This window comes from Python bivittatus, unplaced genomic scaffold (genome assembly GCF_059951505.1).
Source record: "Python bivittatus isolate LINGU-HERP-01145 unplaced genomic scaffold, Pbiv_v1 ctg000020_np1212, whole genome shotgun sequence".
NCBI lineage: Eukaryota > Metazoa > Chordata > Lepidosauria > Squamata > Pythonidae > Python > Python bivittatus.
The window spans coordinates 90,239,591-90,254,425 of NW_028277030.1; the positions used below are offsets into that span (position 1 = coordinate 90,239,591).

General features: G+C 37.4%; 1 protein-coding gene across 1 annotated transcript in view; it reads left to right on the forward strand.

The window, feature by feature from the left end:
• Positions 1-14,835, forward strand: part of RYR2 (ryanodine receptor 2) — a 332,798-nt gene that overhangs the window by 13,264 nt on the left and 304,699 nt on the right. The window lies entirely within an intron of this gene.

The window sequence follows — 14,835 nt, forward strand, 5'->3', positions numbered from 1 at the left end:
GTCCAATTCAAGGACTGATTTGGAATTTCAGGAACTACCTTGCTTCAACTTGGATCAAATTGAAAATGGCTTGCTTCAACTTGGCACAGTATAGGGCAGTATTTCTACATCTCATAGTACAGGAAAAACACACACACAGACACACACACACAAAGTATTGTAATTTGGTTTTTAACAGGATGGGATGGCATATGCAGGTTTCTGTCTATTATAGCTGTTGCCACTATTATAGGAATAATGATGAGCATTTTTTTGACCTCTGCAGAAAGTATTACTATAGAACATGTGTTATATCAAGGCATATCCCAAAGGAGGATAACTTTTTTTAAGTCATTTAATTTGGATGAGCAATAAGTGACAATCTACCATAAGGCAATTGATAACATAGCATCTGCTTTCAAGTGCTATAGTGTCCTGTGATTAAATTCAGATATAATTGAAAAGTGTAACTTGGCATTATAAGAAAAGCTTCAGGTTTATATTCCTTTTCATATTTTAGGGACCTTTAAATTCAGTTGTGACAAATCTTTTGTTTAAATTAAGTTTTATGATTGTCTAAAAGCCAAGGTCAACTGTTTTGCAGGCCTAGTTTTCAGATAAGCTTTGGTTTGCTGTTAGAATTGTATGGTTCTGAGCGTTATGTATACTCATTCCCATAATGCAAACTGTTATTTGGTGTTGCATCTGAGGGCAGCCATTATAGAATCACAAAGTTGGAAGGGATATAAGAGGTCATCAAGTCCAACCCCCTGCACACTGCAGGATTCACTACATCATCCCTGCTAGAGGACTATCCAGCTTCTGAAAACCTCCAGTGAAGGGGAAGAAACCACTCAATGTGGCAATCTGTTTCACTGACTGACAGCCCTTACTGTCAAGAAGTTCTTCCTTTTTTTTATAGTAATTTTATTAAAAATTATGGTTGCAAAGATAAAAACTAATATAAAATGTTTGCAAGAAAACAACCAAGCTCCAAGGGCCCCAAGGACCCCACAGTTCAACCCTGAGCTACACATATTCACTTCTATTGGTAATATAAAGTAAAACAAAAACAAAACAAAAGAATAAAAATAAAAAATAAAAGGTACAGAAAAAATTAGAAAAAGAAAAAAGAAAGAAAAAAATAAGAATATAGTAAAGAAAAAAAAAAGAAATATATAAAGAAATGACTTTCTCCTTCATTACCACAAATATAAATAATTTTAGTAACTTGTCACCTCTTAAAATATGACAAATGATCTCTTCTTCTCATATCTCATCACTTATCTATAAACAAACCCTAAGCCTCGTTGTTTCAGTCCTGATCAGCAAAAGTCCATTAAGGGTTGCCAGAGATAACAATACATCTATTTTAACCTTGCTCAAATAAACCAACTTTATATTCCTTCCTTTTACTTTTAACAATTTTGATCTTTAGTCCTTCAAATAATGTCCTAGAACTTGATTTCTTTTCATTTTTTTCTTTGTCCCTTCTCACAAAGTTCTTGAAAGCTTTAACAAGCCTCTTTTGTAAATCCAATCTAGGAAAATTATCCAGGTCACTCTCTTGGTTTGTTATTTGTATATTCCCTTTAATTATTAAGATATCAGCCAGTTTCTTTTGTATGTCCAGTGTAGCATCTTTATATCATTCATGTAGCCTGTCATTTTTAAATCCACTTTCAGATCAGTCTCACTTTTGTCAGGTAAAACATGTTCCTCTTCCATAACATCTTTTAAATGCAGTCTATCTATAGAGGCAGACACTCTTAAAATTAACTTCTGGGTCCATTGTTCAAAAATATCCTTCAGTATGTCCAATGTTAAAATATTTTGCTTCATTCTGTATTACTAAGCCAAATTTAAGTGTTATTTAATTGTAATCTTTAATTCCTTCTGGTTCCCCCTAGCGTCCAACCTTCAAAGTCTCATCCTATCATTTTTTTTTTTAAAGAATTCAAAACAAAAGGATTTTTCCACGGAAAGGATTCTTATAATTAATTCCAAAATCTTATTTCAAATTTATCTGGACCCTTAGTTCTTTTGTAAATTTCTAAAATCAAAGTTCTAATCAAACTTTTGCTGTTTATTCCAAAAAAAATGTTTTTAAGTTCTTAAACCTGTGTTAAAACTTCTTTCACTAAGGATTGAAGGAAACTCACCTGATGTTTTCAGACTTGTCTATCCAAAGGTTCCTAATAGCTAAAAAGCAGTTAACAAACAATTTCTGAAAGCGATTAGAAAAGGAAATATGCAAACCCAGTGTCCATAAAGGCGCTGACCATGGTTTGAGCAGGATGGCTACTTCCTCATCTCCCAGAGCTCTAAACCTGCTGGAGACTGCTGTCTTGCGATCTCCTCATGAGGAGCAACTGTCTGGAAGACCTGTAGGCAATCTCAAGTCATAAAGGGCAGTCTCAAATTACAAAGAGCCAGTCTACTCACTGGCTCTTCATTCTGCTGCAGTTGTCGGCTCCACTTTTTGTGGAGCTGTCTTCAGTTCGCCCTTTCTTCCCCGGAAGTCTCAAGTTGTTTCTAATGTTTAATCTGTATCTACATCCTTGAAGTGTCATTCCATTAGTTCTACTTTTACCCTCTGGAGCAAGTGAGAATAACACCAAACCCTCTACAATGTGACAGGCCTTCAGATTCTTGAAGACAGCTATTAGGTCCCCTCTCTACTTTCTCTTCTGCAAGCTAAATATATCTAGGTCTTTTAACTGTTCCTCGTGGACCTTGGTTTGCACTCCTTTCACCCTTCTCTGGACTTGCTCCAGTTTATCAAAGTCTTTTTTAAAACTGGGGTGTGCAAACTGAACACTATACTCCAAGAGAGGCCTGACCAATGCAGAGTAGAGGGGGATAATTGCTTCCCGCAATCTGAACTCTGTGCTTCTATTGATACTCTTCAAGATGTTGGCCTTCTTGCAGTTGTATTACACTGTTGGGACATGTTGAGCTTGTGATCCATCAGTACACCCAAGTCCTTCTGGAATGTGCTGTTCTTGAGCCAGATTTCCCCCATCCTGTACATGTTTATTTAATGTTTCTTAGCTAGGTGCATGATTTTACATTTCTTCCTGTTAAATTTCATTCTATTTGTTTCCACCCACTGCTCCAGCCTAAGTGTTTTTGGATTTTTTCCCTCTCCTCCCAAGTATTAGACACCCCTCCTAGTGAATGCAGTATTTTCTCACTAATGTCTATAATGCATCTTGAAGGGAGCGCTACTGAGAAGTTTTTTAAGGAGAAGCTTCTTAGAAAAAAAGGACATGACAGCTTAGAAGGCAAATAATATTAAATATAAGGAGAAAAAGATCAAAGGAAGAAACCTGTCAGCTAAAATACAACAAAAGACCAATGTGAATAACTGATTTCTGTTGTGAAATGGGGGAAAAATCATGAAACAAGGCTAACTAGAAAACCAAGTTGGGCATATTGGAAGATAGGAAAGCATTCTAAAGGCTTTAAGCAGAGTGTAAGCATTGGTTACTGATAAAATTGAATGAATATTCAGACATTATGGAGAAATATGCTTTTATATTTTAGTATTATAAAAACCAGCTGAATTGAAAATATTACTACATGTTATTATGTGCAGAGTTGAACTGAACAGAAAATGTTGAGCTGAATTGAAAGTGTTATTAAATGTTACTGTGGACAGAGGAAGATGACAGTGGTTAAACCTCACCAGTATATGGAGCAAATACTTTGGCAAAAATAACCAGAATAACTAAAAGATTTTTAAACATTTCATTTGATATGATATAATTCTGTGGCCGTGTGGAAATAGAAGAAAGCCTCAGAAATGTGTGGATACACAGGAGTAGTAAACTAGATACGAATTGGGAAAGAGGATCTTAACACTGAGGTACTGAATAATGTTGACATGAGAAGAAAAAGAGTAAGGCCAAGAGCTGAATTTGAGTGGTACTTATTAAGTGAAAGAGATGAAGAGGAAAAAAATGACAAAAGTTATAATTGAGATGGGAATTGCATCTCAGGGAATGGACCCTATAAAACCCTAAAATAATAATAAGTTAATAAATTGGAGGGAAAAAATGACAATTTTACTTCTGTATCTTCCTATAACTGCTGATAATAATGTATAATAGAATTTCAATAATTGTCTTACTTTCCTTTCCACATGTAACTACAATATAATACATAAAGAATACTGAATGATTATAAAAGATATATAATATCTGTGGTTAAAGATGTAAAGGTTTAGGATAACTTTTGAAAACTGGTGTCCTCCAGATGTTTTGGGATTATTATTTCCAGATTACCAAAACAGCATGATCAAAGAACCATCATTGTATCTATTCAAAAGCACTACTGTACAGTTATTGGATGACAATGACACATCTCTGACTTGAAGATGCATTTTAAGAGCCTTTATCCAGGGCACTTAAACTTCAAAAATGTCATTGTAGTAGATTTGAAAACAACCATAATTTTAGCTGATTTGAACATTCAGAGAAGTATGCTGTCATTTAATTCAAGTGAGTTACCATTTGAGCGCTCCATATTGATTGATGCATTATCTATATTGTGTTCTTTACCAAGCGTTTCTTCTGAAATTCTCCCATCCCTTCCAAAACTGTCTTCATCCACAATATGGCTCAGTTAATTTCCCTGTTTTATAGTAGACCTGCAAAAGAACAGCACTGCAGTGAATAGTCTGCTTTTTTAATGTCTTGCAGAAAGAGCCACTAGAATTCATAGTAAAAAAACAACAAAAGCTTGGGTGCCTTTATATTGAATTGTAAGTCCTACTGCAGGTTATTATATTCTCTAAACATTTCATATAATTTAGTTCAGATAGAAGATCATTTCATCTAACTTTTGAATCTTATAGAAATCAAAAATGGATTTCTATATAAATCTGCCTGCTTCATGCTATAACAGTAAAATATGCACAGAAGGCTACAAGACACAGTTGGAGAGTTCTTTCTCTTATTATTGATGTAATGTAATTGTATATTTATAGCTGTAGTAATAATTCCCATTTTTTTAATAGCAAGAATGAATGAAAAGAATGAATGAATGAAAGATCTTTGAAATGAATAAAATTCTGTCAGAGCCAGTAGCATACAAGATAGATACTGTAGATAGATAGACAGACAGACAGACAAACAAACAAACTGAAGCAGCACCAATACTAGAAGTACAGATCTGTGGTAGGAAGGAGAAAGATCTGCAATCAAAATAGTTTACTGAAGTTGAATGGTTGCATCATAATTCCAGCCATTTTAACACAGAGAAATCATCTCCAGGTTTCCTTCACATATTTCTTTTTTTACTGAGGTCAGCTTTGGCTAATTTAAAGTGTAAAGTATAATGCTGTAGCTCAAAATCAGATTTAGGATTTTCTGAATTGAACAATATCACAAATTCATTCTCTGGCATTGAAAAATAAATGTATATCCACAACTAGAACATGCATTTTTGGTTTCTGACCTTCACATTCATCTTGTGGCATTGTTTCCTACAGTATCTTGCTTATGTCCTGATAATGTATTTATAACTTCTAAAACTTCAGAGAGATTATACTTTATTGCTGCTCCCCTTGGCTTTCCAATTATTTGGTCCATCCTTCTGTACTGGGATAATGAGCCACTTGTGTGGGAAGATTAAACTGTTGAGACTGTTTGGCTTCCCTTGTGTTTGATGCAGCGTTGGTCCTCTTAAATTTTTGGCTGCGTATTCCATTTTTCCTGGCCATCTCTAACCATTATTTGCTGATTTGACTTTTATATTCTATTCATCCTCTTTCAAGAGACACTTGAAACTATTTCAGACTGTTGCATTACAGTTTGGATAAAAAAGAAAAAAGAAACCTCAGGAATTTTTCCCAGCTGCTTTGTAGAAGAAAACAAGTGCAAATAAGATAACAACTTTGTGCAAGTAAGATAAGCTTCTCCTTTTTACTTTGTGTGCTTACCAAACATCTTGAAAGAAATCATTCTCTCTCACTTGTTCTCCACTTTCTCCATATCATAGTGTAAATAAATGAAATCTTAGCGCCTTCTAAAAACCCTTTGTAGATATCTAAAGAATGGGAGGAGGGTAGGTAGTTAGAACTTTAAAAATTATTTAAAAGTTTGGTTAATAAACTAGATTGGTATTGCAGCTGATGCATGTACTGTGGTTATAGCAGGGGTGAAACTGTAACTGAGGTAGTGTAATGGATGGCATGAGCGGGGAAGATTCTGGAATGGAAGTTCAAGGTTGTCAGGAGGGGGGGAGGCGTTCCAGAGCAAGCGCCTCCTGGTTTAGTCTGGCGAGGTTGGTGTCAGGTTCAGCCCAAGAACAACAACGAGGCAATCCAGTACAGTTCAGTTCCTTTATTAGCTTGCACCTAATAGACAGAATCTCGCCAGACTCAACCTATGCTAAAGCAACTAGTGGATATACCCCGTGAGACTCTAGGGAGGGGCCAGCCTCATCCTCTTCATCTTCCCGCACTCTTGTTGCGGGCTGAGGAGGCGCTTGCTCTGGAATGCCTCTCCCCCCTCCTGACAACCTTGGACTTCCATTCCAGAATCTTCCCCGCTCATGCCATCCATAACAGATTTGAAAGCAGAAATAAACTCTGATCACAAATCTTGGAGCTAATAAACTCATGTTACTTGAAAGAACCCACAGGTAATATTAATGCTGACATATAAACAACAAATAATTACTGAGTTCACACATAATTCTAAGCCTTTTTTTAAACTATGTTTTGTTGAATGAGGTTATGCATTAACCTAAACTGAAAACAAGCCATGTTATGCTTTAGTATTTTCTCTTACCAGGCTGATGATTAGGCATGTAGCAATAATGAAATCTGCATACAAGAGGAGAGGAGCTTGGGAGCTAGAAACATAATCCCAATAATTTAATTCAGATATATTTTTTTTAAATAGAAAGTTTATGTCTAGATTGGTCTCTAGATATTCCTGAAATATCTGAAACCTCTCTCTCTCTCTCTCTCTCTCTCTCTCACTATATATAGGATGTTAGGAGGCACAGTACTGATTATTTTTATTATGAAATTATAAAGTAATTTCCTAATAAATGTATATTATCCAATTAGAAAGTCACTTGGCCCTGCTTAAGCAACCAGCTTCATGCAGTGCCTTCTTTGCCTGGCTGCAGCAGAGGTTGAAAGAAGAAATAGGATCATTCCCATTCTTGAGAATTCCTGAGGCAGTCATTGTTTTAAATGCAACTTAATATTAGGAATGGGCATTAATTTTCCCTGGGTCTTCTCTGTCCACATACATTTTCCTTTTGTATTGTGTATTTTTTATGGCAAACTGTTAGGCAGAGATTAACAGTGAGGTATAAGCTGTTCTGGGAGTCTTTGGTCTAAAGGGTAGGATAAATATGCTTTGATTTATTTATGTATTAAAGTGTATGCACATTGATGTTTCCATATAAATAATATAAATGAGAATCACCATTGTATAAAGCATATTCTACTTGGAGATGACCAGTTTGTTAAGCTGGAGCAATAGGTATGCATATAGTATATTAGCACATAGCTCCCTAGAGTCAGTATGCTGATGAACTCTTGAAGACAGAACTGTGCTACTCAAACTGTTCTAATGCACAGCATAAGTGTAGTGATTCCACTTTATGAGGTTAGGATCAGCAAACTCCAATCATCCAAAGTCTAGGGCAAAAAGTGGTTTGATAAAGAAGTGGCTTCTCCTATGTGGGGTACAGTGCTTTTTGGCTCTGGGTAGCCATAGTAAATGCTTCTGGGGAAATACTAGTGGGGAAATTAGTACAGTATTTTGTGTGTGTGTGTTCAACTCAATTCGTAGAGGGTTTTTTTTTAATGCCTGCCAGGCCTTATAATTGGCTTAATATAGATCTTACATGGGTTTCAAAGCTTACCTGTTTATACTTGCCTGTAAACCATCAGGCCTTTATTAGGGTCATTATCCATTATGTAACATTAATTTTTATTTTATATTTGTTCTGTTTTATGTCTTTAAGTTTAACAGTACATCATTTTAGAAAGGCTGACTCTAAATTTACATCTTTATAAATGTTATCGATATATAACATAAAGTAATAAATTACGTTTAAGGTGCTTACATGTTTTTGATGTGTGTAAGTAGATTTGGAACCCATTTGATTGTTTATATGATCGGCCTTGACAGAAAAATGAAATGTAAGAAGAACAATAGAGGATCATACTAGAAGGGCTATTTATTTATTTATATTTCAAATTTCCCCTTCATGGATCACTGCCTTGTCGTGGCGAAGGGGCTTGCGTAACTCAGTGAAGCCATGAGCTATACCGTGCAGGGCCACCCAAGACGGACAGGTCATGACAGAGAGTTCTGACAAAATGTGGTCCACTGGAGAAGGAAATGGCAACCCACTCCAGTATCCTTGCCAAGAAAACCCCATGGACGATGTTAAAAGGCTAAAAGATATGACGCCAGAAGATGAGTCCCTCAGGTCGGAAGGTGTCCAATATGCTACTGGGGAAGAGCGGAGGGCAATTCCAAGTAGCTCCAGAAAGAGTGAAGCGGCTGGGCCAAAGCCAAAAGGACGTTCAGCTGTGGATGTATCTGGAAGCGAAAAGAAGGTCCGATGCTGTAAAGAACAATATTGTATAGGTATTTGGAACGTAAGATCTATGAACCAAGGCAAGCTGGATGTAGTCAAACATGAGATGACAAGATTGAACATCGACATCTTGGGAATCAGCGAATTGAAATGGACGGGAATGGGTGAATTTAATTCAGGTGACCATTGTATCTACTACTGTGGGCAAGAAACAGAAGAAATGGAGTTGCACTCATAGTCAGTAAGAGAGTGGGAAAGGCAGTAATGGGGTACAACCTCAAAAATGACAGAATGATCTCAGTGCGTATCCAAGGCAAACCATTCAATATCACAGTCATCCAAGTCTATGCCCCAACCACTGATGCTGAAGAAGCTGAAGTTGACCGGTTCTATGAAGACCTACAACACCTTCTAGAACTGGCACCAAAAAAAGATGTCCTTTTCATCATAGGGGATTGGAATGCTAAAGTAGGAAGTCAAGATAATCAGAATAACAGGCAAATTTGGCCTTGGAGTACAAAATGAAGCAGGGCAAAGGCTAATAGAGTTCTGTCAAGAGAACAAGCTAGTCATAGCAAACACTCTTTTCCAACAACACAAGAGACGACTCTACACATGAACATCACCAGATGGTCAATACCGAAACCAGATTGATTATATACTTTGCAGCCAAAGATGGAGAAGCTCTATACAGACAGCAAAAACAAGACCAGGAGCTGACTGTGGCTCAGATCATGAGCTGCTTACTGCAAAATTCAGGCTTAAATTGATGAATGTAGGGAAAAGCACTAGACCACTCAGGTATGACTTAGATCATATTCCTTGTGAGTACACAGTGAAGGTGATGAATAGATTTAGAGGATTAGATTTGGTAGACAGAGTGCCTGAAGAACTATGGACGGAGGTCCGTAACATTGTACAGGAGGCAGCAACTAAAACCATCCCAAAGAAAAAGAAATGCCAGAAAGCAAAGTGGCTGTCTGATGAGGCTTTACAAATAGCTGTGGAAAGAAGGAATGCGAAAAGCAAGGGTGAAAGGGAAAGATATAAGCAACTGAATGCAGATTTCCAGAGAATAGCAAGGAGGGATAAGAAGGCCTTTTTAAATGAACAATGCAAAGAAATCGAGGAAAACAATAGAATGGGGAAGACTAGAGATCTCTACAAGAAAATTGGAGATATCAAAGGAACGTTTAGTGCAAAGATGGGCATGATAAAGGACAAAAAAGTCAGGGACCTAACAGAAGCAGAAGAGATTAAGAAGAGGTGGCAAGAATACACAGAAGAACTATACAAGAAAGATCTTATTAATGTCCCTGATGTCCACGCTGGTGTGATCACTGACCTTGAGCCAGACATCCTAGAGAGTGAAGTCAAGTGGGCCTTAGGAAGCATTGCTAACAACAAAGCTAGTGGAGATGACAGTATTCCAGCTGAGTTATTTAAAATACTAAAAGACGATGGTGTTAAAGTGCTGCACTCAATATGCCAGCAAGTTTGGAAAACGCAACAGTGGCCACGGGATTGGAAAAGGTCAGTTTATGTTCCAATTCCAAAGAAGGGCAACGCCAAAGAATGCTCAAACTATCGCACAATTGCACTCATTTCACATGCTAGCAAGGTTATGCTCAAAATTCTACAAGCTAGGCTTCAGCAATACATGAACCGAGAACTACCGGATGTACAAGCTGGGTTTCGAAGAGGCAGAGGAACTAGAGATCAAATCGCCAACATTCGCTGGATCATGGAGAAAGCACGAGAGTTCCAGAAAAATATCTACTTCTGTTTCATTGACTATGCAAAAGCCTTTGATTGTGTGAATCACAACAAACTGTGGCAAATTCTTAAAGAGATGGGAGTACCAGACCACCTTACCTGTCTCCTGAGAAATCTGTATGCGGGCCAAGAAGCAACAGTTAGAACCAGTCATGGAACAACCGATTGGTTCAAAATAGGGAAAGGTGTACGACAAGGCTGTATACTGTCACCCTGCTTATTTAACCTATATGCAGAGTACATCATGAGAAATGCCAGGCTGGAAGAATCACAAGCCGGAATTAAGATTGCAGGGAGAAACATCAACAACCTCAGATATGCAGATGATACCACCCTAATGGCAGAAAGTGAAGAAGAACTAAAGAGCCTCTTGATGAGAGTGAAAGAGGAGAGTACGAAAGCTGGCTTGAAACTCAACATTAAAAAAATTAAGATCATGGCATCTGGACCCATCAATTCCTGGCAAATAGAAGGGGTAGAAATGGAAGCAGTAACAGACTTCATTTATTTGGGCTCCAAGATCACCGCAGACGGAGACTGCAGCCATGAAATTAAAAGACGCTTGCTCCTTGGGAGGAAAGCTATGGCAAGCCTAGATAACATATTAAAAAGCAGAGACATCACTTTGCCGACAAAGATCCGCATAGTCAAAGCTATGGTTTTTCCAGTAATAATGTATGGCTGTGAGAGCTGGACCATAAAGAAGGCTGAGCGCCGAAGAATTGATGCCTTTGAACTGTGGTGCTGGAGAAGACTCTTGAGAGTCCCCTGGACTGCTAGGAGGTCAAACCAGTCAATCTTAAAGGAAATCAACCCTGATTGCTCATTGGAAGGATTGATAATGAAGCTCAAGCTCAGATACTTTGGTCACCTAATGCGAAGAGAGATCTCTTTGGAGAAGACCCTGATGCTAGGAAAGATTGAAGGCAAAAGGAGAAGAGGATGGCAGAGGATGAGATGGTTAGATAGCATCACTGAAGCAATGAGCATGAAACTGAGTAAACTCAGGGAGGCAGTGAAGGACAGGAAGGCCTGGCGCGATATGGGTCATGGGGTCATGAAGAGTCGGACACGACTTAACGACTAAACAACAACAACAATTTCAAATTTAATTACCACCCATCTCACTCAATGAGCGACTCTGGGCGGTTTAAAATAAAAACGAAAATAAATACTTGTTAAAATACTGATTAAGATACACTAAACCAATGTTCCGTTTAGTCCAGCATTCTGTTCCCATGATGGCTAATAAAATGCCAGTTGATTGGTTATGTGCCAGTTAAAGTTGTTGTCAACTCTTAGCAACCACATGGATAGATTTTCTTCATAACGATCTGTCCCTAACCTGGTTTTTCAAATTTTCCAATAGTGTACTCATTGTCACTGTAACTGAGTCCATTCACCTTGCTGCTGGTTATCGTCTTCTTTTCTCTCCCGCCACCTTCCCCAGTATTAGAGTCTTTTCCAGAGAGTTAGATCTTCACATAATGTGTCTGAAGTAGGATAATTTGAGCCTGGTCGTTTGTGCTTCAAGTGAGAACTCTGGGTTGATTGGTTCGATGATCCATTTGTTTATTTTCTTGGCTGTTCACAGTATTTTCAGGAGTCTTCTCCAACACCAAAGTTTAAAAGCATCAATACTCTTCCTATTTTGCTTCTTCAACGTCCAAGTTTTGCTTCCAAAGAATGTCGCAGGGAATATCATGGCTTGCATGATTCTGATCTTTGTAGGTATAGACACATTGTAATATTTGAATACCTTATCCAAGGCCAACTCAAAAATTTCTAGAAGCATGGCTGGTTCTTTACACAAGCTGAATACATGTCTCCAGAATCTTCTATAACATTTTTACAATGTTCTACTTTATGCTGAGGAAGCCAAAATACCAAAAAAAAAAAAAAATCTTATCCGATTACTGTTTTCAAAAACAACCCTGGTTCCAGTCTTGCCTAAATATGCTTTGAGTTAATATACTGTATGATACATCTGGGATCTCTCATCCTGTCCTCTGGATTCCTGAGAGAGGTTAATGGTGGTAAAAAGATATTGATATTTTGCCACACACTTCCATCTAATGTTTCTTCTTCAACTTTGTTCTCTAACGTGAGGTTGTGACAATTACAATTTAGTATAGTTTTTGTATGGTTAATGTTTATATTAAAGTAAGGATATTTTTTTCTCTAAGGACAACCTCAGCTGAGCTATACCTATAATACAAATGGTTGAATGTCAGCAATATGAAAGAGAGTGTGGGGAGAGCAGAACATGACATTTGCATGTTTTTGCATTTACACATTAGAATTGAAAGTTTTTGGCCGATGGGAAGATATTCCAGCAAATTGAGATTATGTGGTTATCAGTCTGTTAGGTCATGTAATGCCTATGTAAGAGTCAGTTAACTAGCTGAGACTCAAGTTTGTACTGCCAATTAGTAGAGGGCTGATATGAGGGAGAATCAAATATAAGGTGGAGAGTATTGAAGGGAAGTAATTAGCAATAAATAATCAGGGACGAGAGACAGTTCGGTGTAGTGGTTAAAGGCACTAGGCTAGAAACTGGAAGACTGTGAGTTCTACTCCCACCGTAGGCATGAAGCCAGCTAGGTGATTTTGGTCAGTTGCTCTCTCTCAGTCCTAGGAAGAAGGCAGTGGCAAAGCACTTCTGAAAATCTTGCCAAGAAAGCTGCAGGGACTCATCGAGGCAGTTGACGGGAGTCAAGACTGACTCTAAGGCACCAAGACTGACTCTAAGGCACGGGATAGAACAGCAGGAAGCAGGAAAGAAGCAGGAGAGTTTATCCTGAAGGAAAAGAAACTGAAGGCTGATGAGAAGCAATGTCTTTTGGGACAAGTGAGGCCCCTCTGTTGCAATCTAGGTCAGAATTCTGGGGAGAGAGCACAAAGGAATCTCTGTTGTGGCAATAGTAAAGCAGGGAGGAACTCTGTTGATCTATGCCATTGTTCCTGCTGTGAGGAACCAAAGATGATCTACCAAATTCTATGTAAATCTAACTTCATTTTCTTTGCTGGAAAGGAATGTTCTGGGAAATTCTATAGAGAATTAGAGAAGGAAAGCTGGCCTTGAATTTTTTGCAGGCTCTGCATACTTTCAACCAGTCTGGTCACGCTCTTCTTCACATAGGTATAAAGGGCTAAACATATATAAACATCAACAGATCTTTCCCATTTTATTTTCTTACAAATAGTTTTATTTAATATTTTTTTATATTGTCCCTGTGATATACCTACTTTTACATCCAGTAACACATTATCCAAGGTTTAAAATGGACAATTTTTGGATTCTTTTCCTGAGGAAAAGAGAATATTATGACAGTAAATATTAAATCTTAAAAAGGAAAATACTTTTTTTCCTGAAATAGGCTCTTGTGTTCTGCCTAAGATAGAACTTTAGTTTACCGGAATACATTTTAAAATTAAACTTTTAAATTTGGCCATAGCTGTGATATCTTTCCACAGAGAAGATGGAAATACACCAGAAAAAGAAGCAATATGTTACGACACAATTCTATGGAGATGTTACTTCTATTATATACATAGTGGGTCCAGTTACAAAAATTTGAGAAAATCCATCTGCACCTCAGATCAAGTACTGTATGTTTAATGCTAGTTTCAGGTATTGGCTACACATTTGACACTGAAACAGCTATACTGACCTTGACAGTGCTTTAGGTGAATAATCTTAGATTTTTGCAGTCCACTTTCAAAATGGCATAACAAGGGTACTGCCAATAGTAAGCCAAATTAATGTCAAAAACTGCTAATAGGCTTATTGCAATACTTTTCCTAGGCAGGACAGGCCATTGAAGAGTATAGTTATGTACGCTATGTTGTGTCAACAGGACACCACATTTCTTTAAGAAACACAACCATACTAATTATAATAAAATGATCGATAGATTTGGAGCTGTTGAATGGTACTGAAAAAGGAGACGGGGATTAAAACACACAAGAGTTCTCTTATCTCTACTACTGCTAATCAAAGTAATTGGTTGCCACAGACAATAGTTGTGGCAGAACTGAATGAATCATATTTTGTACCTTTTTCTTTACACAAAGTTGTTGGTGCTGGGGAATGTGGATTTGCCTCCAGAAAACTACTGGGTTTTACATTGTATTTGCTTTCTTTTTCTGTCAAGTAATATGTTCGTGATAAGAATGGGATTTTACTCTGCTTACATCTATGGCATATTATTTCAGGGAGCATTCCTCTGATCATCACTTAAGATTACCATTGGCAGAATTCAGCTGCAGTGCATTAGCTTGAACAAATCTGCTGTGGTTTTTTGTTGTTGTTTTGCAGTAACAGACGAGTGAATTAGACTGAATTTCTCACTTTTGGATTTTATTATTTACACTTAATAGGTTTGAAATGAAATCAGCTAACAGTAGGAATTCAGCTTCTGATGAAAATAGTTTGGTCACAGGTGTTTTTTCTCTTCATTCTCATCATACAAAAGTGTTTAAAATTGGTATGAAGAGTAG